We start from the raw sequence: 23,684 nt of genomic DNA, 5'->3' as shown, positions 1-23,684 counted from the left end.
TGTCTGGCAGGGTTTGGAAAAAGTTCACCGCATAAGCTCCGGGACTGCCGGGGGAGCTGCGATTTACACACCCGAAAGTAAGTACTACTAGCTAGTTCCGTGCATCTCCCATTGATTCTAGCTAGTTTCATCAATACCATTTAGCATGCTTGCTTATCAGTTTGATTGACCTCTGTTTCTTTTAAAGTGGTTGTGGCACGAACTCGGGAATAATTACTGTGGATACTATGTTTGCGAGTTCATCCGCCACACGACCAGTGAGCGCAACTACTCTAGAAAACAATATGAAGTGCGTAAGCAACAATATTCACAATTTTATTTTATTACCATCATTTGTGTTGAGTTTCATTCATATATATGTATTGACCCCCTTCTTCAAATTATATGTTTCAGATGCGGGATGAACTCCTACCACAATATCGCATACGATCAATTCAAGAGGAATTGGTGGGATTCTTTCTTGACCACGTCATCAATAAAGACGGAGAATACCATGTGGAATTTGAGTTCAGATGTTAGGGGATTGTAAGAGATCTTATATTGTATATATGTAGCCAGTAGCATCAGATAGATTTTTGAAAACTTGTTGTTCGACCAATCTCTCGAAGAAGGAGAGGTCGATCACTTCTCTCTGTATATGTTCATGACGATCTTCTGTACTTAATGGTTTCCTTCATTTGCTTACTAGCTAGCATGTCGAGTCCTCTCTATACGTATAGTATGTAGCATCGACCAAGCACGGAGATAAGAGAGGACACTTCTCTCTAATAGCTAGCTAACACAATATATGAAATGCCTAAATTAACCCTACAAAAACCCCAAAACCCCCAACCCCCCCCCTCAAAAAAAACAAAAACCACAGCCCTTGAGCTGCTGACGCGTGGATGCCTTTTGGTCCCGATTGGTGCTACCAACCGGGACAAAAGGCCATCCTGCCTGGGCAAGCCGCAGCGGCCACGTGGACCCCCATCTGTCCCGGTTCATAGGCGAACCGAGACTAAAGGTATTGGGCTTTATTACCGACCCTTTAGTCCCGGTTCCGGAACCGGGACAAATGGGCCTTTTTATACTAGTGCACGAAACCTAGTAAAGGGACATTATTATGCATGCTCAATGTCGAGATATGTCAACTTGAGCCAAAAACAAAAAACAAAGCCATATACAGTGCGAAACGACATGAATGGCAACTCAAATGGATGTTATACTGCAAAATAAATCACAAAAATCTCTGACCAAGTGCCCATGCAACTGGAAGCATGGAATCCATTGATGCTCCTATCCGTAGGAGAAATAGAATGAACTGAGTCCATCAACTCATCCATGATTATATGTAAAGATATAGTGAGTTGAGCCAGTTAATTTTTAAAGCTAAACAAAGAATGACAAAAGCATGCCTCACTGAACAATCGAATAGGGAGGGCAGGGCAAGCTTGTTGTATGCATTTACTAGAACATGGTGCCAGCTGCTGGCCTGTTTGAGGTACCCTTGCATGCAGAATTTGTTTTCTTTCTAACGGGAGCAGCAACAATGATACGGATGGTCCTACATCTTTGCCATCGGTGGGAAGTCGTTCGGTACACTTGCAGTGTGACGGCTGGCCGGATCTGAGCAAATATAAAAATAAGCTTGTCATCCAGCACAATTACGATGTTGAGTTTTCTAGCAAATATAATCAGAATCCTGTTCGGCGCGCCGACTGAAGGGAACTTCACCCTCGACGAGACCCAAACAGAAGATATTCCACAAGTCACGACAGAAGAAAATGATATCCTAACGGCACCATTCTCAGAAGAGGAGGTGAGAGCGGTTGTGTTCCAAATGGAACATAACAAAGCTCCAGGCCCATATGGTTTTCCCGCAGAATTCTACCAGAGTTTCTGGGATATCATCAAGACTGACCTTTTGGAGTTTTTCAATTGTTTTCATGCCGACCGACTAGACCTATTCAGACTTAATTTTGGCGAGATTGTCATGTTGCCAAAGATTAAGGAGGCCGAATGGATCCAACAGTTCAGACCTATATGCCTCCTTAATGTTAGCTTCAAGTTTTTCACCAAAGTGGCTACGAATAGATTAAGCTCGGAAGCTGACCATGTTGTCCGGCCATCTCAAACGACATTCATGCAAAGAAGAAATATACTCGATGGTGTAGTAATTTTGCATGAGACCGTTCACGAGATGCATCAGAAAAACATGAGTGGGGTAGTATTCAAGATCGACTTTGAGAAAGCCTATGACAAGGTCAAATGGTCTTTCCTACAACAGACACTAAGAATGAAAGGTTTCTCAGAGAAATGGCGCTAGTGGAACCAAAAAAAATTAACTGGAGGTAGTGTGGCCATCAAAGTCAATCATGATGTAGGCCATTAGTTTCATAAAAAGGACTACGACAGGGTGACTCCATGTCTCCAGTGTTATTTAACATTGTCGCTGATATGTTCGCTATTCTGATTGAGCGCGCCAAGCAGGACGGCTAGGTTGCCGTAGCAGTGCCACACTTTGTGGATGGTGGCCTCTCTATTCTGCAATATGCCGATGACACAACTCTTTATATGGAACATGACCTGGACAAGGCTCGAAACCTTAAACTCTTACTTTCAGTGTTTGAAAAAGTGTCGGGTCTCAAAATTAACTTCCATAAAAGCGAACTTTTTTGCTTTGGAGATGTTGCTGAGGCGGCTGCCGATTATGCCGAGCTGTTTGGTTGCGCACACGGGGCAATTCCCGATTAAATATCTGGGAATACCTATTCACTATCGGCGTCTCACCATTGCGGGGTGGAAACATGTAGAGGAGCGTTTAGAGAAATAGTTGAGCAGTTGGAAAGGCAAGATGCTCTTAGTTGGAGGACGGCTGGTTTTGATTAACTCTGTCCTACAAATATGGTTCTATATATGCTTTCTTTTTTCCATCTCCCAAAAGGGGTGCTGCAAAGACTAGACTATTTTAGATGCAGATTCTTTTGGCAAGGAGATGGTGAAAAGAAAAAGTACAGGCTGGCCAAATGGAGCGTGGTTTGTAGGCCGAAAGACCAAGCTGGCCTTGGAATTCATGACCTGCAGGTCAAGAATGTGAACCTACTTAGTAAATGGTTGTTCAAACTTCTTACTGAGGATGGTGTTTGGCAAACCATGTTGTGCAACAAGTATCTAAACCAAAAGGCAGTGGCTCAGGCCTATTGGAAACCTGGCGACTCGCACATTTTGGCTGGCCTAATGGCGGCAAAGAAACATCTCTTTCGCTTTAGGTCTTTCGCGATAAAGGATGGGTCAGAAATTCATTTCTGGGAAGACATATGGCTAGGCAGTTCCAGTCCCCGAGAACAATACCCAGCCTTATACACCATTGCCCGCGATAAAAATAATACTATTGCGCACGTGCTTAGTTCGTCTCTGCCGAATATTTCGTTCAGGCGGGACTTGATTGGCCCCCGACTTATGTGAGGCATAATCATTTATCCCGACTGGATTCGATTAACCTGACACAAGGCCGGGATGTTTTTCGCTGGAACGTTACTACATCGGGGTCTTTCACAGTAGACTCTATGTATCATGCGCTAACGCATTCTGAGGTACCTGTGAGTAATAACAAGAAAATTTGGAAGTCGAAGATTCCACTAAAAGGTAAAATCTTCATGTGGTGTCTTCGTAGGGGAGTTGTGCTAACCAAAGACAACCTTGCACGACGCAACTGGCCAGGAAATAAGCAGTGTTGCTTTTGTGCTCATGACGAGACAATCAAGCACCTCTTTTGCCAATGCAAGTTTGCACGTTCTACATGGTCAGTCACCCAAATAGCATCAAATTTGTATCCGCCCACAAGTGTTTCCAATATATTTGGTCATTGGTTGGATGGTGTTTAAAATAAGTTCAAAACACTAATAAGGGTGGGAGCGTATGCCTTACTTTGGTCGCTTTGGCTATGTAGAAATGATTTAATTTTTAAGGAAAAAAATGCTTCTCCTCTACAGGTTATTTTCTGTTGTACGCACTTTCTTTGTATGTGGTCTACGCTACAACGACCAGAGCACCAACCGTTGTTCAAGGCAGTGTGTATGCAGTTGGAGCAGGCGGCTATGGAGGTTTTTTCCCAACATGGGTGGCATCATAACCTCCGAATCGATCTACCTAGATTTTTGACTTAGGCATGGTGTCGTCTATAGGACTCTACTGTTGTCGACTTGTCATTTTTGTTAGTATTCCTTTTGACATACTTTTGTTGTTTGGCTGTGGGTATCCCAGTTATGCAGAGGCCGAGTGGTACTCATGATGTTTCGTATCCGCTGATGCTACATTTTGAGTTAATAAAAGCGCCCTTTATCGAAAAAATGCACTCTAAATGATGCGAGAGCAGTGTACAATGCGAACAGCAATAGTCCACAAAGAATAACCAATTTTGTAGCAACGACAACTATCCTTGTCAGGCAAGACGACATCTAGCACCTATGCAGCATTGTCGGAAACTGACAAAATAAAATAAGATCAGTTAAGGGAAAAACCTGAGGAGGCTCTCTTAGCATGAGGAAGACGCATGCATTTCTACCACAGGCCTCGATCTGCTCCCTTGTCTCCTCTGCCGCCACCTCCGCTGCTCCGCATGCTCCTCGCCGAGCTCTTAGCCACACAACGCTGGTGACAACGCTGGTTAATCGCACTACTCGATCCTCCTCCATGTCGTGGGTCGTCACGCTGGGCCTCGCCACGCTCCACAGTGTTGAGCCCGCCGCAAAAAACGGAGCCGGATATGCCATCTTGGTGGTGCTGCTATAGGATGACGACGGGACGGGACAACTGTCGGGCCTAGACATGCATCTCATTCTACCTTGCCCTAGTCCATACGGCGAATGAGTGAGCATGGAAGATGGCCAAGGCGAGTGGGACAGGGAGCATGGTGGATTTTATAGTTCTATCTATTTTATCTGGCGGCTAATCAAGCCTCGTTTTGCCTAAACTCTCTCACCTGTCGAGGGCCGTGAACTGGTCCCCGTCCTTGCCGTCGTCGACGCACCCAGCGAGACTCGAAGGCAGTGGCAGAGCGATGACACACGGGCCGCCGCTCCTCCGAGGGCCGTGAGCTGTCCCCCATCCCTGCGGTCGACGACGCGCCCGGTGAGACTCGGAGGCAGAGCGATGACACGCAGGCGGCCACTGCTCCGAGAGGTTGAGCTATGGCAATGGGAGCACGCCACTACAGATGGCCGACTTGAGCGGCAACGCAACCTTGTTGGGGAGCTCGGAGATGCGGTCCTCCCAACCCCTGCACGTCACTGCTCCTCCTTCTCTATTCTCCTACTCCTCACTGATGCGGATGGCCAGCTTGAGCGGCAGGGCAGGCTCGTTGAAAACTCTGAGATGAGGTGTTGTCCTCCGACCCCTTGCACGTCGCCGCTTCTCCAACTGAATTGACCAAGATATATATGAACATATTCTATGTGACATGGAGGCACTGGCTACGATTTATATATGCAGAAGGTAAATAAATCATCCATAGTGTCTCTTTGAATGCCCACAATCGGTCATGTCTCTTTGAATACCCACGATCGATCATGTCTCTTCGAATGCTTGCATATGTTCTTCTAGGTTGCCATCCTTGGAAGACCGGGAGTCACCACCGTTTCCCATGGACCTAGTATTGTCGAAGAATGGATGGCTTTTAAGATAGAAAGAAGAGGAAGCGTACGAAAAAAACTAAATCACGGGATGGGAATCGATGATGTGGCTAGACTGCTTAGGTGGCAAGAGGTGGATGGTTGCATGTTGATTGCGGATGTGGACAATGTGCATGGCGAGAGAATAGGTAGTAGTGGGGATCAACTTCTTAAGAATGTTAGATCTACATTTTTCATTTGTGCGCACAAGTTAAATATCATCTTGGAGTACACTTTCGGTGATGCTCTACGCTGAACGAAGAGCATGTCCATGGATGGCCTATCAGGGGTGCGGAATTCTGTCAAGACCTTATATATCAGTATGTGGTGTCTTGATTTGAACACGAGTATTGGCTTGCTGCGATGCTTTCCATGTCTGGAGAATTTGTATATAAAGGTGATGATTTCACGCACATTGAAAGCCCTTATATAATGTACTAGAATTAACCGTTCAACTGTCACTCCTTCGACATACTCTATTTTAGACATTAACTATTTTCAATCTTCATGTCTATTTCGGTACTAGCAATTGGAGAAAAACGTATAACCAATCGATGGGTGAGGAAGCACAAGGATTTCTTAGATCTCATGACATTCGTTTGAAGACAATAACGTTGGAAGGATATGCATCCAACCCTGCAAACACTAGCTTTGTCACATTCTCCATGTTGAATGCGAGGTTACTATTGTCCATGAGGATTAAGTTTTTCAACAAGAATTTTCTCACGGATGGATATGTTGAACATCATAAAAACAAGTTTCAGGTGGACCTAAGGGCTTCTGAACGTGCTGGGCTTCTATTTACAACAACTTGTCATCGTCATGGACCAGTAGAATTTTTGTGCCGGGATCTTGATTTTATGGATCAGAACGATCCATTTGATCGTGACTGTCCAAAACTTTGGTGTACTTAGAAGTTATTGCCCTGTTCAACCTAGGTTTTGTCTAAAGCCGATGAACAATTAATCCTCATGCTTTTGGACCGTTTGTAAGCTGGAGTTAGATATTGTTGCCCTTTTCAACTCGGCTTTGACCCATATTTTCTTTCATATTGGGCCAATGGCTTGCCATTTCTTTAATTAAGACATAAATCATAAGCAATCACAACATAGGGAAAGAACATCACTCTCACAGGATCCTTGAGATCATTGTTCATTACATAATCCGCAAGTTCTTAGCGCCCGCCAGCACCCACAAACTTATTTTCAGCTAGCACACCAAATGGGATGTAATTCTTAATAAGAAAAGCTGCATGGTAGTGACGGATTTGGATTCTGACATTTGGGACCCACAGGAAAAACCCTATCCAGGGCAGTGTTGACTCGATAGGAAACATTGAGCAAGCTTGTTTTAAAATTATTGTAAATCCAAAACTCGCCTCAAAATCATGAAACTTGGCATGGTATTATGACATGGCACCAACATGCTGTGGTAAAAAATTAGTCCAATTTGGGACAAGTTTTGGTATAAACTTCTTACAAACCGGAGCTTCTCTCAAGAAGCCTAATGGTTCCGAGAGGGAACTTGTCACCTATGTGTGCGAAATGACATACGCTGTCTCTTCCCGCCTTGATTTATTTTATAGAGGCAACATGAAACTATAGGAGCGTTGTCCTAAGAATATGAAATTACTTAGGGTTCGTTTTGCCTTTTATACATTATTTGAGTTTTCTATGCATTTTGGAACATACTTTGGTGTTTGCAAAGGTCATGTGTGTACTAGCCACCTATTTAATTGGATGTTCAATTTGGTTATGGAATCAAGTCCTTATAAGTTATAAGTACATATATTGTTTTTCTGTATGCAATGACATCGCACACGGACCATACTAGGGAACCTGTCGGTGATGAATTCATCAATCGCTGACAATTGTATACCAGCAAGCGTTTTCCCACAACACACACAACTTATTGGGAGAAATTGTTTGTGTTATTATGGGTCTTCGAACACATTTATGATCAGGAACCTGTTTGCCGCATATCACACACATCTTGTTAAGCTGAACCGTTTCTGTTGTGTCGCCTAATCAAAAACAGTTCATCCGAGTGAACTGTATCTCGTATATCGCACACACATTGATCTGGGTGACTGTCTTTCTTGTGTTACCTAATTGCAAACAGTTCATCCGAGTGAACTGTATGCCGTATATCGCACACACCTTGATCTGGGTGACTATTTTTGTTGCGTTCCCTAATCGCAAACAGTTCATCTGAGTGAACTGTATGCCGTATATCGCACACACCTTCATCTGGCTGCTCGTTTCTGTTGTTCTGCCTCATCGCAAACAGTTCATTGGAGAGAATCGTATGCCACAGATCGCATACACAACTATAATATGAACTGTGTTTGATGTCTCCGCCATCGCAAACATTTTGCATCATTTTTTACGGTTTTATTACATAACTGTTTGCGATTAATGCATCGCACACAATTCCGTCGAAGGGTCTCTGATTGTAGTGTCGCGTTAGCAGCATCCTGCAGTAGTGAAGCCATCTAGATACTAGCTATAGACCCGTAGGTCTGTGGTAAACTACTCACACATCATCGGAAGGGCAACATGGTTGATGTAGAAGCCCTCTGTGATCAATTCCCCCTCCGACAGAGTGCCAAAAAGGCCTCCAAATGGGATCTCGCGAGAACAGAAGCTTGCGGCGGCGGAGAAGGTATTTTGGGTGGCTCTCTGTTGGTTTCTCGATTTTAGAGAATTTATAGAGTTAGAATTAGGTCAAACAGAGGATAGAGGGGCCAATGAGGCACATGGGCACGCCTACCCCCTTGGGCGTGCCCATGTGGCTCGTGGTCACCTCCATCATCTTCTGGTCTCCTCTCAGAGCTTCTAGTGTCTTTTATGTCTAGAAAAAAATGATCAAAATGTTTCGTGGCACTTGGACTTTGTATGGTACTGATTTCCTGGAAAACCAAAAATAGGCAAAAACAGCAACTGGCACTTGGCACTAAGTTCATAGGTTAGTCCCAAAAAATGACATATAATTGCATATAAAACATCCAAGATTGACACTATAATAGCATGCAACAGTAAAAAAAATAGCGTTGGAGAGATTCAGATTATCTACGTCAACACTCAAGAGCAACCAGTAGATATTTTCACGAAGCCATTGGATGAAGCGAGATTTTACGAGTTAAGGCATGAGCTAAATATCATTGATTCGAGCAATGTGGCTTGAATCTAGGCACATCCCACCGCATTCATCATATTATCTTGTTCTAGATGTAGGCATGGACATAGGGGGAGTGTTGTTCTATCAATGAACTCCCCCCCCCCATTATGCATAAATTGAACAAATCTTTGACATTCGCCATTCTTGATTGTACTTGTGAGTTAAAGATGAGTTTTGGTCATGGGCCCAAGGTTCAAATCTTCACTGTGCCATACCAATTGACTCGAACATAGGTGGATCCGGCCACCGACCCCCTCTTCATAAAGGGGGTAGGTTTTCTTTTGACCTTATTTGCTCTTGCTAGATTTCCTAGGTCCTAGGTGTTTCAAACCTCCAAGTAGTGGCCTTTCTTGTTTGCTTCTTGCATTCTTGGATTTTACTTCACCATACTACAATGCCTTGTATCCGTCCAAAGCCTTCCCTTTCCGGTAAACCTTATAGTTCCAGTTGCACACAAGTTGATCTTGATGTAGGTACTGTGACCGGGTGGTACAACTGATGGTTGGGGCAGTTCAACCGCTCCGCCACTCGGCTGTATCGTCCCAGCGGTACAACCGGGGATGCTCTGGCGGTTCTACCGCTTTCTCCCTAGCCTATGCAGCTGGCCGGTACTACCAGGCGGTTACAGGCGGTATTACCGCTGCCTCCCTGGCAACGGAAGTACCGCCCGTAACCCCAGGGTAGTACCAGGGGGCGGTAGAACCGCTCTTTGGAGCGGCACAACTGCTTCACGGTCTTTGGGGTATTTAAGGGATCGGGCCGAAGGGGCATCTCTTTTTCACCTTTGTGCCCATCCTCTTCTCCTGCCCTAGCCGCTGGTCGATGTCTCCCTCGCCCCGGAGTGCCCTTCGGTGCCCCGGATTTGTGGGTCTCTCTTGGATTCGCTCCGTGGTGGCCTCCTCCTCCCTGATATCTTCCCATGGATGCCGCTAATGACCCGTTCTTCCTTCTCCTATGGTTTCAATCTTTGAATCCAACATTGTTGGGGCATTACTTGATATCCCACGTTTTAGTTAAACTATTCGGTGGAAGAGATCTCTATTCTACTATATATTTTTTGTGCATCTTTAGAAGTTGGAATATTGCTATTAGATTCAAATCTTGCTTGTACATACTCTTCCACGGGTGGAACTGCCTGCAGAAGACGGTACAACCGCTCATCATGGGCGGTACAACCGTCTCGGTGGTACCACCGGTTGAAGGACCGGTACAACCGACATTTCTGAACCTCATAGCGCTATTTTGTTTTCTCTAATTCACAAGTAATCTATTCCTCCTTTCTTGTGTGCAATCCTCTCATCTTTTCTGGGTTATCTTGTGTGCTTCCTGTGTGTGTGTGTGCAGGTAGCTCTGGTTCTCGCTCTGCTCCTCGTCAGAAGACTAAGAAGCGAGCCCGTAGGTGCAAGCGCACTGATGACACTGTGGAAGAAAAGGAAGTGGTGATTCGCACAAGCCGACCCGTCGAGAGAAGTCATCGGCTACCAAGCAACGTGTGGCCTTGCCCATCCATAGATGGAAGCAACCGGACTGGGAAAAATTCTGCATTTAGAATCCCTATGAGGTCCTCATTGTTCCTAGGTGGACCATCATTCAGTACGTGAATGAGATGCAAATGAGGATCGTGCATGACCTTTTTGAGCATCACAAGAACCGGTACCCCAAGCAGTGGACCATTGACCTTGATCAATAGAGAAGCAACATGGATTACTTCGGTGAGGCCTTGGCGCTATGCGAGGAGTTTGACTTGATCAAGCTCATGTCTATCAACTGTGGTTTTGATGTGCAACTTATTCACCAGTTTTATGCCACCGTCCATTTCGGCAATGATGAGGCTCGTACTCTGTCCTTCATGTGCCGTGATGAGTTAGTACACGTCCCTTGGAGAGCTTTATGCAATGCTCTTGGGTATGATGATACGGTCTCACCAGGAATGGTGGCATCCGTCCTCACGACCGTCCCACCTCCACGGCTAAGGAGAAGCTTGCCTCCTGTACATTCGAGGGCGTGGTGTGCTTGGTGAGCCCAAGGATTTGGAGAAGGTTTATGATATTATGCATCGTGTGTTCAGAAATGTGCTTCTGCCCAAGGTTTGAAATCAAGATGAAATCCATGGCTATCTGGTGGATCTGCTAGTGGCTATGAAGACCAAAGTGGGCTCTGGTGCTAATTTTGATGTGTCCAAGTGGCTTTGGGAGGAGATATACAACATGGTCACTTATCGGAAGTGTCCCATATTGATACATCCATTTTGCGTCATGGTTTCTTACTATTGTTTATAGTGTTTTTATGCTTTATAACACTTTGTGGAGAAATTCTAATGCCTTTTCTCTCATAATATGCAAGGTTTACACAAAGAGGGAGATTCCGGCAGCTGGAATTCTGGACCTGAAAAAGCTATGCTAGAGATACCTATTCTGCACACCTCCTAATGATCTGAAATTTTATGGAGAATTATTTTGGAATATATAATAAATATTGCAGAAAAGAACTACCATAGGGGGGCTGCTAGGTGGCCACAAGGCACCGGGGCGCGCCTGGGGGTAGTGGGCCCCTCGGCCCACCTCCAATGCCCATCTTCTAATACATAAGATCTTTTGACCTAGAAAAAGTAATGAGAGGACTTTCGGGAGGGAGCGCCACCGTCTCGAGGTGGAACTTGGGCAGGAGCACTTTTGCCCTCTTGCGGAGCGATTTTGCCCGGGGAACTTCCCTCCGGGAGGGGGAAATCGAAGCAATCGTCATCACCAACAATCCTCTCATCTTTGGGAGGCCAATCTTCATCAGCATCTTCAACAACACCATCTCATCTCAAAACCCTAGTTCATCTCTTGTGTTCAATCTTTGTACCGGAACCTCAGATTGGTACCTGTGGGTGACTAGTAGTGCTGATTACATCTTGTAGCTGATGCTGTAAGGTTTATTTGGTGGAAGATTATATGTTCAGATCCATTATGCCATTTAATACCCCTCTGATCTTGAGCATGAATATTATTTGTGAGTAGTTGCCCTTGTTCTTGAGGCCACGGGAGAAGTCATGTTGCAAGTAAGCATGTGAATTTGATATTCGTTTGATATTTTGATGATATGTATGTTGTGATTCCCTTAGTGGTGTTATGTGCATCGACTACATGACGCTTCACCATCTTTGGGCCTAAGGGAATGCATTCTGGAGTAGTTATTAAATGATGGGTTGCTAGAGTGACAGAAGCTTAAACCCTAGTTTATGCGCTATACCGTAAGGGACTGATTTGGATCCATTTATTTAATGCTATTGTTAGGTTGTTATCTTAATACTTCTTTCGTAGTTGAGGATGCTTTCGAGGGGGTTAATCATAAGTAGGAGGGTTGTTCAATTAAGAACAGCACCCAAGCACCAGTCCACCCATATATCAAATTATCAAAGTAGCAAACACAAATAAAACCAACATGATGAAAGTGACTAGATGAAATTCCAGTGTGACCTTAAGAACGCTTTACTTATTATCTGAGACAGTTCCGGCTTGTCCTTTGCCATCAAAAGGATTGGGCTACCCTGCTACACTTATTGTTACTATTGTTACTTGTTACAAATTATCTTGCTATCAAACTACCTGTTACCGACAATTTCAGTGCTTGCAGAAATTACCTTGTTGAAAACCACTTATCATTTCCTTCTGCTCCTCGTTGGGTTCGACACTCCTACTTATTGAAAGGACTACAATTGATCCCCTATACTTGTGGGTCATCAAGACTCTTTTCTGGCGCCGTTGCCGGGGAGTGAAGCGCTCTTGGTAAGTGGAAATCGGTAAGGGAAATTTATACTACGTGCTGGAATTTATTTTCACTTGTTACTATGGAAAACAATCCTTTGAGGGGTTTGTTCAGGGTATCTTCACCTCAAATGGAAACACAACTAGTTGGCCATCAACCTACTGCATCTACTGAAAATATTAGTTATGAAATTTCTTCGGGTATGATAGAGCAACTGCTAACTAATCCTTATGCAGGAGACGGAACGAAGCATCTCGATATGCATTTGATACATGTGGATAAAATTTGTGGATTGTTTAAGCTTGCAGGTTTACCCGGAGATGAAGTTAAGAAGAAGGTTTTCCCTTTATCTTTGGGGGGGGAAGCATTGACATGGTATAGGCTATGCGATGATATTGGATCTTGGAATCGGAATTGATTGAAATTGGAATTTCACCAAAAGTTTTATCCTATGTATCTAGTTCATCGTGATCACAATTATAAATATAATTTTTGGCCTCGTGGAGGAGAAAGTATCACTCTAGCTTGGGGGAGGCTTAAGTCAATGTTATATTCATGTCCCAATCATGAGCTCTCAAGAGAAATTATCATTCAGAATTTTTATGCTCGGCTTTCTCGTAATGATCAATCCATGCTCGATACTTCTTATGCTAGTTCTTTTATGAAGACGACTATCGAATTCAGGTGGGATCTTTTAGAAATAATTAAATGCAACTCTGAAGATTGGGAACTTGATGAAGGTAAAGAGTCAGGTATGAAGCTTGAGTTTGGTTGTGTTTAATCTTTTATGAATACCGATGCTTTTCACAAGTTTAGCACTAAATATGGACTTGACTTTGAGATAGCAGCCTATTTTTGTGAATAATTTGCTACTCATGTTGATCTCCCAAAGGAGAAGTGGTTTAAACATCACCCCCCTATTAAAGAATAAATTAAAGAACCGGTAATAGTTAAATACGAAACTATAATTTACAATGTTGATCCAGTAGTTCCTACTGCTATACTGAAAAACCACCTTTCCGTGTTAGGATAAAGGAACATGCTAAGATGTCAACAGTGGTTAACATAGTGTTGCTATGGTTAAAGATCTCTTGGTCGATAATATTGGTGGGCATGTTATTTATTTCTGTGATGAAGCTGCTAGAATTGCCAAACCTGATAATAAAGATAAGAATAGGCATGCTGTTGGCATGCCTGTCATCTCAGTTAAAATAGGAGATCATTGCTATCATGGTTTATGTGACTTAGGTACTAGTGTGAGTGGTATCCCTTTTACTTTATACCAAGAAATTATGAATGATATAGCACCAGCTGAAATACAAGACATAGATGTTACTATTAAACTTGCAAATAGAGATACCATCACACCACTTGGGATTGTTAGAGATGTTGAAATCTTGTGTGGGAAAATAAAATATCCTACTTATTTTCTAGTTCTTGGTTCTCCACAAGATGAATTTTTCCCCATAATTTTTGGTAGACCTTTCTTGAACACTGTCAATGCTAAGATAGATTGTGAGAAAGAAACTGCCAGTGTTAGTTTTGGCGATGTTTCTCACGAGCTTAATTTCTCGAAGTTCCGTAGACAACCTCATGATAAAGAGTTACCTAGTAAGGATGAAATAATTGGTCTTGCTTCTATTCCCATACCTCCCACTGATCCACTAGAATAATATTTGCTAGACCATGAAAATGATATGCACTTGCATGAAAGAAATGAAATAGATAAAATAATTTTTGAACAACAACCTCTCCTTAAACACAATTTGCCTATTGAAACTCTAGGAGGTCCTCCTCTACCTAAAGGTGATCCTGTGTTTGAATTAAAGCAATTGCCTGACACTTTGAAGTATGCTTATCTTGATGAGAAAAAGATATATCATGCTATTGTTAGTGCTAACCTTTCAAAACACAAAGAAGAGAGATTATTGAAAACTCTGAGGAAGCATCACGCTGCTATTGGATATACTCTTGATGATCTTAAGGGCATTAATCCCACTCTCTGTCGGCACAAGATTAATATGGAACCTGATGCTAAACCCATTGTTGATCACCAACGATGATTGAATCCTAAGATGAAGGAAGTGGTAAGAACTGAAATACTAAAACTTTTGGAAGCATGTATATTCTATCCCATAGCTGATAGTAGATGGGTAAGTCCTGTTCATTGTGTCCCTAAGAAAGGAGGTATTACTGTTGTTCCTAATGATAAAAATGAACTTATTCCACAAAGAATAGTGACTGGCTATAGAATGGTAATTGATTTTCGAAAATTAAATAAAGCTACTAGAAAAGATCACTACCCTCTGCCTTTCATTGATCAAATGTTAGAAAGATTGTCAGAACACACACACTTTTGTTTTCTTGATGAATATTCCAGTTCCTCTCAAATACCTGTATCACAACCCAATCAAGAGAAAACCACCTTTACCTGCCCTTTTGGAACTTATGCTTATAGACATGTGCCTTTTGGTTTATGTAATGCACCTGCTACCTTTCAAATATGCATGACTGCTATATTCTTTGATTTTTGTGAAAATATTATTGAGGTTTTCATGTATGAGTTTTCCGTTTACGGCACTTCTTTTGATAATTGCTTAAGTAACCTTGATCGAGTTTTGCAGAGATGTGAACAAACTAATCTTGTCTTGAATTGGGAGAAGTGCCACTTTATGGTTAATGAAGGCATTTTCTTGGGGCATAAAATTTCTGAACGAGGTATTGAGGTGGATAAAGCTAAAGTTGATGCAATTGAGAAAATGCCATGTCCTAAAGACATTAAAGGTATTCGTAGTTTCCTTGGTCATGCTAGTTTCTATAGGAGGTTCATTAAAGACTTCTCTAAAATTTCTGGGCCTCTTACTATTCTTTTACAAAAGGATGTTCCATTTGTTTTTGATGATGATTGTGTAGAAGCCTTTGAAACACTTAAGAAAGCCTTAACTTCTGCACCTATAGTTCAACCACCTGATTGGAACCTGCCTTTTGAAATTATGTGTGATGCTAGTGATTATGCTGTTGGTGCTGTTGTAGGACAAAGAGTTGATAAGAAATTAAATGTTATCCATTATGCTAGTAAAACTCTAGACAGTGCCCAAAGAAATTATGCTACTACTGAGAAAGAATTTTTGGCAGTTGTGTTTGCTTATGATAAATTTAGATCTTACACTGTTGATTCCAAAGTAATTGTTCACACCAATCATGCTGCTATTAAATATCTTATGGAAAAGAAAGATGCTAAACCTAGACTCATTAGGTGGGTTCTCTTGCTTCAAGAATTTGACTTGCATATTACTGATAGGAAAGGAGCTGAGAACCCCATAGCTGATAACTTGTCTAGGTTAGAAAATGTTCTTGATGACCCACTACCTATTGATGATAGTTTTCCTGATGAACAACTAGCTGTAATAAATGCTTCCCATAACACTCCTTGGTATGCTGACTATGCTAATTACATTGTTGCTAAATTTATACCACCTAGTTTCACATACCAACAAAAGAAAAAAATCTTCTATGACTTAAGACATTACTTTTGGGTGACCCACATATTTATAAAGAAGGAGTAGATGGTATTTTTCAGTGTTCTGGGAACCAGGGTACTCAGACTTGCCTGCCTATGGCCCACGGTGTGGCTCAATCGGCGGCCTGGTACGGCCCATCTTCAGCACCAAGAACACAAGACCCTCGCGAGGCGGACGACGCCAAGACCTCCAGTAGGAATGGCCTCCTTAGGCTGGCTCTTGAGGAGCGGACATTTCCATGCGAGCCCTCACCTTGCAAGGTTCGGATGACGCAAGCCATGACAACCAAGGCTAGGCGGGCGCCAGCGGGCGCCGTACAGCAGGTTTCCTCTTCGGTGCTAAAGAGGCAAGCGCAGGCGTGGAGTCCCGAGGAATCAACCAAAGGTTTCCATTTCCATGCTACAAGACCAAGACCGCCAGGACGGCGGGATGGAGGTCATCACCGAGCCCACCACATTGTCATGACTAGAAGCTTTGCAGGCGTAGACCACCTTTCGTCAGGATAAGATGTATTAGGTGTCTCCCTTCGAATCTGGCCATTGTGGGATCCCTTCCCGCCTTCATTTTGGGGGACGAGGACCAAGGCCACTATAAATATAGCCTAGCCACCACCATAACACCCTCACCAGCTCACACAAATGTAAGAACACACCTCCTGAGGTTGTTCTTCCACTGTACTAGTCCATCCTCATCCCACCTCGAGGCTAATCCACCACAAAGCAGGAGTAGGGTATTGCACCGCAAGGTGGCCCGAACCTGGGTAAACTGCCTTGTCCCGTTCTTCTTCAGTTCATCGAGCTAGGCCGTGAGATCGACGAGTTGGTAGGCTGGGGAGGTTGAGTTCTTCACACGCACCCCAGAGTTCGAATCTATCTTGAGACCGTGGAGCCCCGAATCTAACATTTGGCTCACCGGGTAGGGGTGCACCGGAGCCTCTCTTCCTCCGACCGATTCGCCACCGTTTCGCCGTTCCCGTGGCCGATGCTCGTCGAGTTCGTGCTGAGCGCCGGGCAGCCCTCACTGCCTGTGTCTCCTAGACAGCGCCTGTAGGCAACGGTGCTCCCTGTCGTTCTGCATCGCTTGCGGCCAACGCTGCCACCAGCCCCGCGGCCCATGAGGAGCAGGCTTCGTCGCTGCAGCCTTCTCTGCGGCGTCATGGGTGCACCGCCACTCCATCGCTATCTCCGGCGGCCACTTCATCCTCCCACGCTCGTCGAGGGCCAGCGAACGCGCAGGCAGCATTGCTCATGGCACACGAGCTCCTGTGATATTGCCCAACCGATGAGCTCTATGAGGACTGGCTGGACCGCATCGGCGAGCTCGTCAGCACTGCGGGAGAGGCCCCTGCACCATCCCGCTCGCTGCCTCCCCTGCCGCCTCTCGCGGGCGACGTGGCCCACAGTGCGCCTCCGCCACCTCCCAAGCAAGACGTCGTCCTCGAGCCAAGGCGTGAGGCTCCTCGGCGACTCGCCGCGCAAGGCACCGGCGCGCAACGAGGAAAGCTGCCAGGTGGTGCAGCGGCCGCAAGGAGAGGCGCGTGCGCTCCCAGCACCGCGACGTCAATACCGCATGCGGCCCGAGGCGGTGGGGTGCGAGCGCCAAGATCAGGCTCCACCTCCACGGCGGGCTACGGTGAGTGCGGCAGGCTGCCGCGCGTTCTCCCCAGAGCTGCGCCGCGTCGTCAGGCCAGGGAAGTTCAAGCCAGACCTGCCTCCACGCTATGACAGCACACCCGACCCTGCCGAGTACCTGCAGCTCTACAAGCTGAGCATCGAGGCGGCCAACGGCGACGAGAAGGTCATGGTGAACTGGTTTCCCATGGCCCTCAAGGTTGGCGCACACTCATGGCTTCTGAACCTCGCGGGATCGATCTCCTCCTGGGATGAGATGCGAGAGCGTTTCATCGCCAACTTCCTGGGCACTCACGACCGCACACCTACTGCGGGTGACCTGCGGAGCGTCAAGCAGCAGCCAGGGGAGACCTTGCACAAATACATCCAGTGCTTCACCAACATTCACCTGAAGATTCCCATGGTGTCGGACGAGGCCATCATTTCGGTGTTCACCGATGGCGTCCGGGACGTCAAGATGAAGGAAGAGCTCGCCATACACGAGGGCCTGTGCTCGGCCCTGGAGATGTTCAACATGCCAAACAGGTGCGCGAGGGCCGAGGAAGGTTGCCTCTCCCTCCTTGAGCTTCCGGAGGCCGACCCAGAAGATGAGAAGGCCAAGGACGTGAAGCGCAAGGGTCCGATGTTGCTCGCGGCTGAACCTGAGATGAAGCGCGGCTGCGACCACCCGGAGTCATCCAAGGGCAGCCGCCCGTTCTGCGTCTTCCACAACGTGCATAACCACAACACCAATGACCGCCAAGAACTCAGGGCCATCCGCGATGGGCACCTTGGTCGCCGCCCCGAGCGTAATGATCGAGGTTATGGCCATGGAGGAGGCCGAGCCGGAGGACGATGGGACAACCGCGACCCCTGCCAGGACTGGCGCGATCAGCCTCGTGAGGACCGCTGGCAGGGCCAGCCTCATGAGGGCGCCTGGAGGGATCGGCCTCGCGAGGACCGTCCTCAAGGCAATGCTGGCTTTCCTCCGCTGCCGCCGCCACCAAGGAGGAACGAAGACCACCACCAAGATGATGGGGCCGGGGGCTTCCAAGAGCCATGTGCCATCGCTTGCAACTTAGGCGGCGCTTAGGCCCCTGCCTCCCATCGCACCTTCAAGCAGTTCGCCCGCGAGGTGAACGCGGCCCTCCCCAAGCTCGAGGCGACGCGTCCGCTCAAGTGGTCCAAGTACGCCATCACCTTCGTCTCTACTAATAACCTCAAGTGCGCGGCCACTGTCGGCGCCCTCCCGATGCTCTGCTTGTACCATCAGCAGCGTCCTCGTCACCAAGAAACTAATCGATGGTGGCGCGGGGCTCAATGCTCTCTCCATCGAGACGTTTCATAGGCTCCAGGTGTCGTACGACCAGCTTTTGCCTACCAAGCCTTTCTCGGGAGTGACCGACGGCTCCACCACCCCGATAGGGCAGATCCGCCTTCCTGTCACCTTCGGCAAGCGCGACAACTACCGCACTGAGCTCATCGACTTTGACGTCGCCCACATTTGCCTCCCATACAACGCCATCTTTGGGTATCCGGCCCTGGCCAAGTTTATGGTTGCGACTCATCATGGCTACAATGTCGCCAAGATGCCAGGGAGCTGCGGCATCATTACGGTCGCCTGCGACAAAAAGGATGCGGTGTGCTCCCTCAAGCGCGCCTACCAGGCTGCGGTGGTCGAGAATCCAGATGACGAGGGTGTTGTCTACCCTCCTGAGGCCGTCCCCAAGAAGAAAAAGCAGCTGCTCCGCTCAGGACCTCAGGAGGATGGGGCGTCCGACGGCCGTTGATGAAGTCCTGGATTAGGGGGTCCTCGGGTGTCCGGGCTGTCGATACAGGCCGGACTGATGGACCGAGAAGATACAAGCAGAAGACTTTCCCCGCGTGTCCAGGTAGGACTCCCCTATGTGTGGATGGCAAGATTGGTGTCCGGATATGTTATTTCCTTCCCCCACAAACCGACTCTGCACAATCCTAGGTCCCTCCGGTGTGTATATAAACCGGAGGGTTTAGTCCGTAGAGGCTATCAGAATTCTCATAGGCTAGACAGCTAGGGTTTAGCCATTACGATATCGAGGTAGATCAACTCTTGTAACCCCTATACTCATCCAATACAATCAAGCAGGACGTAGGGTTTAACCTCCATTAAGAGGGCCCGAACCTGGGTAAACATTGTGTCCCACTTGTCCCTTGTTACCCTCGATCCTCAGACGCATAGTTCGGGACCCCATACCCGAGATCGGCGCCGACATTGGTGCTTTCATTGAGAGTTCCACTATGTCGTCAACAGAAGGATTGATTGCTCAGCTTGTCATTAGCGACGATGCTGTTTCTGGGGAGACCTTTCTCCCTGGTCAACTTTTCGTGTTTGGCGGCTTCGCTCTGCGTGCCAATTCAACTGGTCACCTCGAGCAGATCGACAGCTATGCCCCTGGTTACCAGATCAGATTCGGAAGCCTGAATTACATCGCTGATATCCGAGGAGACTTGATCTTCGAAGGGTTCTCGGCCTCGGCCGCCGCTCCTCATCTACATGATGGAAGCCCGTCAGATCCACCACGAGGCTCTGTTCAAGGATCAACCCTGGTTCCTGCCCTGGCCTTAGATCCAGAGCAGAGCACCGAAGACACGAGGGTAACGTAACACCCATGATGCGGCTATATCTCCCATGTGTCGAGGCACGACTTAGAGGCATAACTGCATGGTGGTTTTGTCGCAAGAAGGGTCATCTTCACACAATCCCATTTAATGAACAAGAATGGGATAAAGAGTTGGCTTACAATCGCCACTTCACACAATGAACAAATAATCCATACATCATTCAGAGTACACACATAGTCCGACTACGAACAAAACAAAATGAAAAGAAGATAACCCCAAATGCTAGATCCCCGATCGTCCCAACTGGGCTCCACTACTGATCAATAGGAAACAAAACATAGTAATGACCAAGGTCCTCGTCGAACTCCCACTTGAGCTCGATTGCATCACCTGCACTGGTATCATCGGCACCTGCAACTGTTTTGGTAGTATCTGTGAGTCACGAGGACTCAGCAATCTCAAAACCCGCGAGATCAAGACTATTTAAGCTTATGGGTAGGATGAGGTAATGAAGTGGAGTTGCAGCAAGCACTAAGCAAATATGGTGGCTAACATACGCAAATAAGAGCGAGAAGAGAAGCAACGCAATGGTCGAGAAGCTAGAAGTGATCAAGAAGTGATCCCGAAACTACTGACGTTCATACATAACCCAAACCGTATTCACTTCCTGGACTTCGCTGAAAAGAGACCATCACGGCTACACACGCGGTTGATGCTTTTTAATTAAGTCAAGTGTCAAGTTCTCTACAACCGGTTCCCATCTGCCACCTAACCGCGGGCACGGCTCTCAAAAGTTTATACCCTGCAGGGGTGTCCCAACTTAGCCCATCACAAGCTCTCACGATCAACGAAGGATATTCCTTCTCCCGGAAAGACCCGATTAGTCTCGGAATCCCGGTTACAAGATATTTCAACAATGGTAAAACAAGACCAGCAAGACCGCCCGACTGTGCCGACAAATCCCGATAGGAGCTGCACATATCTCGTTCTCAGGGCACACCGGATAGGTCAAGCTACGAGTAAAACTAGACCTCAAGTTTCCCCAAGGTGGCCCCGCAGGTTGCCCGGTTCGGACCAACACTCAGAGGAGCACTGGCCCGGGGGGGTTAAAATAAAGATGACCCTTGAGTCTGCAGACCCCAAGGGAAAGATATAGGTGGTAGGTAGGCAAATGGTAAAATGAAGGTTGGGCCTTGCTGAAGGAGTTTTATTCCAAAGCGAACTGTCAAGGGGGTCCCATAACCCCAACCGCGTAAGGAACACAAAATCAAGGAACATAACACCGGTATGACGGAAACTAGGCCGGCAAGAGTGGAACAAAACACCAGCCAAAGGACCGAGCCTTCCACCCTTTACCAAGTATATAAATGCATTAATTAAATAAGAGATATTATGATATCCCAACATAAACATGTTCCAACATGCAGCAATCTTCAACTTCACCTGCAACTAACAATGGTATAAGAGGGGCTGAGCAAAGCGGTAACATAGCCAAACAATGGTTTGCTAGGAAGGTGGGTTAGAGGCTTGACATGGCAATATGGGAGGCATGATATGACAATTGGTAGGTAGCGCGACATAGCGATAGAACGAACAACTAGCAAGCAAAGATAGAAGTGATATCGAGGGTAATGGTCATCTTGCCTGAAATCCCGCTAGGAAGAAGATCGAAACCATGAAGTAGATGAACCAACATAGTCTAACGGATCCTCACAATCGCAACGTAACCGGAACTACCAAGGAGCAGCGCAACCAGAAAGAAGCAAACAACATGGTAAACACACAAGCATAAACATGTCATGATGCACAACCAAGGAGGATGCATGTCCGATTTAAACAGGCATGGCATGGCAAAGTGCACAAACAATACTACAAATTAAGTGGTGCAACAAGTTGCATATTGACGAAACACCACATCAATTATTTAGTTCGCTCTCATTTATGTGCCCAAAAATATTAAATGTTGATTAACATGGCAAGAGGTGAAGCATAATGAAACTACCTATCTAGGCAATTTAAATGGGGCCAAACACAACAAACAACAAATCCGGGAAAATTCCTATGAGCATATTTTGGTTATGGTACTGTTCTGCCCACTACAAAAAAATACACTTCCGTGATGATACGTGTTTGTCACAGTAGGTCGCGTTTTTTGTCATGCATGTACATCCATGAGGATTTTATGACAGAATCAAGATAGTCATACCTGTGCTGTCGTAGAAGTGTTCCATGACATTACCAAAATTATCATCACGGAAGTGTCCACTTCCATGACGATAAATCGCGCGTCACAGAAGTGCTTTCGTCAAGGGTGACCGACACGTGGCATCCACCGTAACGGAATGCCGTTAAGCTATCGGGTCGGGTTTGGATCCGATAACCCGTTAACAGCCCCAACCAATGGGAGATTTCCACGTGTAAAATTCTTATTGCCCGGACGAAACACGTGTCAGCTCGTCAGTGGGTCAGATAGGCGCCTATGATATGTCGACACGTGCCACGGCCCACCACTGGCCCATTTAGCTTACAAAGCCGGCCCGTTTGACTTGGTCAAAAGTTAACGGGCTGGCCCATGAAAAGCCTGTTAACGGTCTCTTCGCAAATAGCCCATTTTATGGCCCGTTAACTCACGGCCCGTTAGGCCCTAAAGGAAACCGGCCCAACAACGTCATGTGGGCCGTCGAATATAACACCAGCCCATTTCACTTTCGGCCCATGTATGGCCCACGACGTCTTTCGGCCCATATGAGGCCTTCGTATCTTTCGGCCCTTTACAGGCCCACGGTGACTCTAGCCCATAATGAACAGTAATTTTCTTTATACCCGTTAACGGCCCGTGATATACAAGGGTCGTTTCCAGCCCGTGTTAGCTTTCGGCCTATTGACGGCCCATACGTTCTTGGGCTCCTTTTCGTCCCTCGATTACTTCCGGCCCGTTACTGGCCTGTTCCCCTAATGGGCCAAATTCGGCCCATGGCAAGAGTCGGCCCGTTACTGGCCTGTTCCCCTAATGGGCCAAATTCGGCCCATGGCAAGAGTCGGCCCGTTACTGGCCTATTACCCTAATAGGCCAAATTCGGCCCATGGCAAGAGTCGGCCCGTTTCTGGCCTGTTAACCCGTTGCGCCGTTTCCGGCCCGTCCTATATTCTGGCCCATTAACGACCCGTTATGCCTGTGACAGAATTAAGCCTTTGCTGTCCTATGGCCTGTTAACGGCCTGTTACCGTGCTGGGCCGATACCAATTACGCCCGATTACGGCCCATGTAGACCCATTTATCCGACGGCCCGAGGCCCACCGATTACAGGCCCATTTATCGACGGCCCGTAGGAGACCCATGGATCCTACGGCCCGTATATGGCCCATGGTAGTTG

The sequence above is a fragment of the Aegilops tauschii genome, chromosome 7 (genome assembly GCF_002575655.3).
Source record: "Aegilops tauschii subsp. strangulata cultivar AL8/78 chromosome 7, Aet v6.0, whole genome shotgun sequence".
Lineage (NCBI taxonomy): Eukaryota > Viridiplantae > Streptophyta > Magnoliopsida > Poales > Poaceae > Aegilops > Aegilops tauschii.
This window is presented reverse-complemented; position numbering follows the sequence as displayed.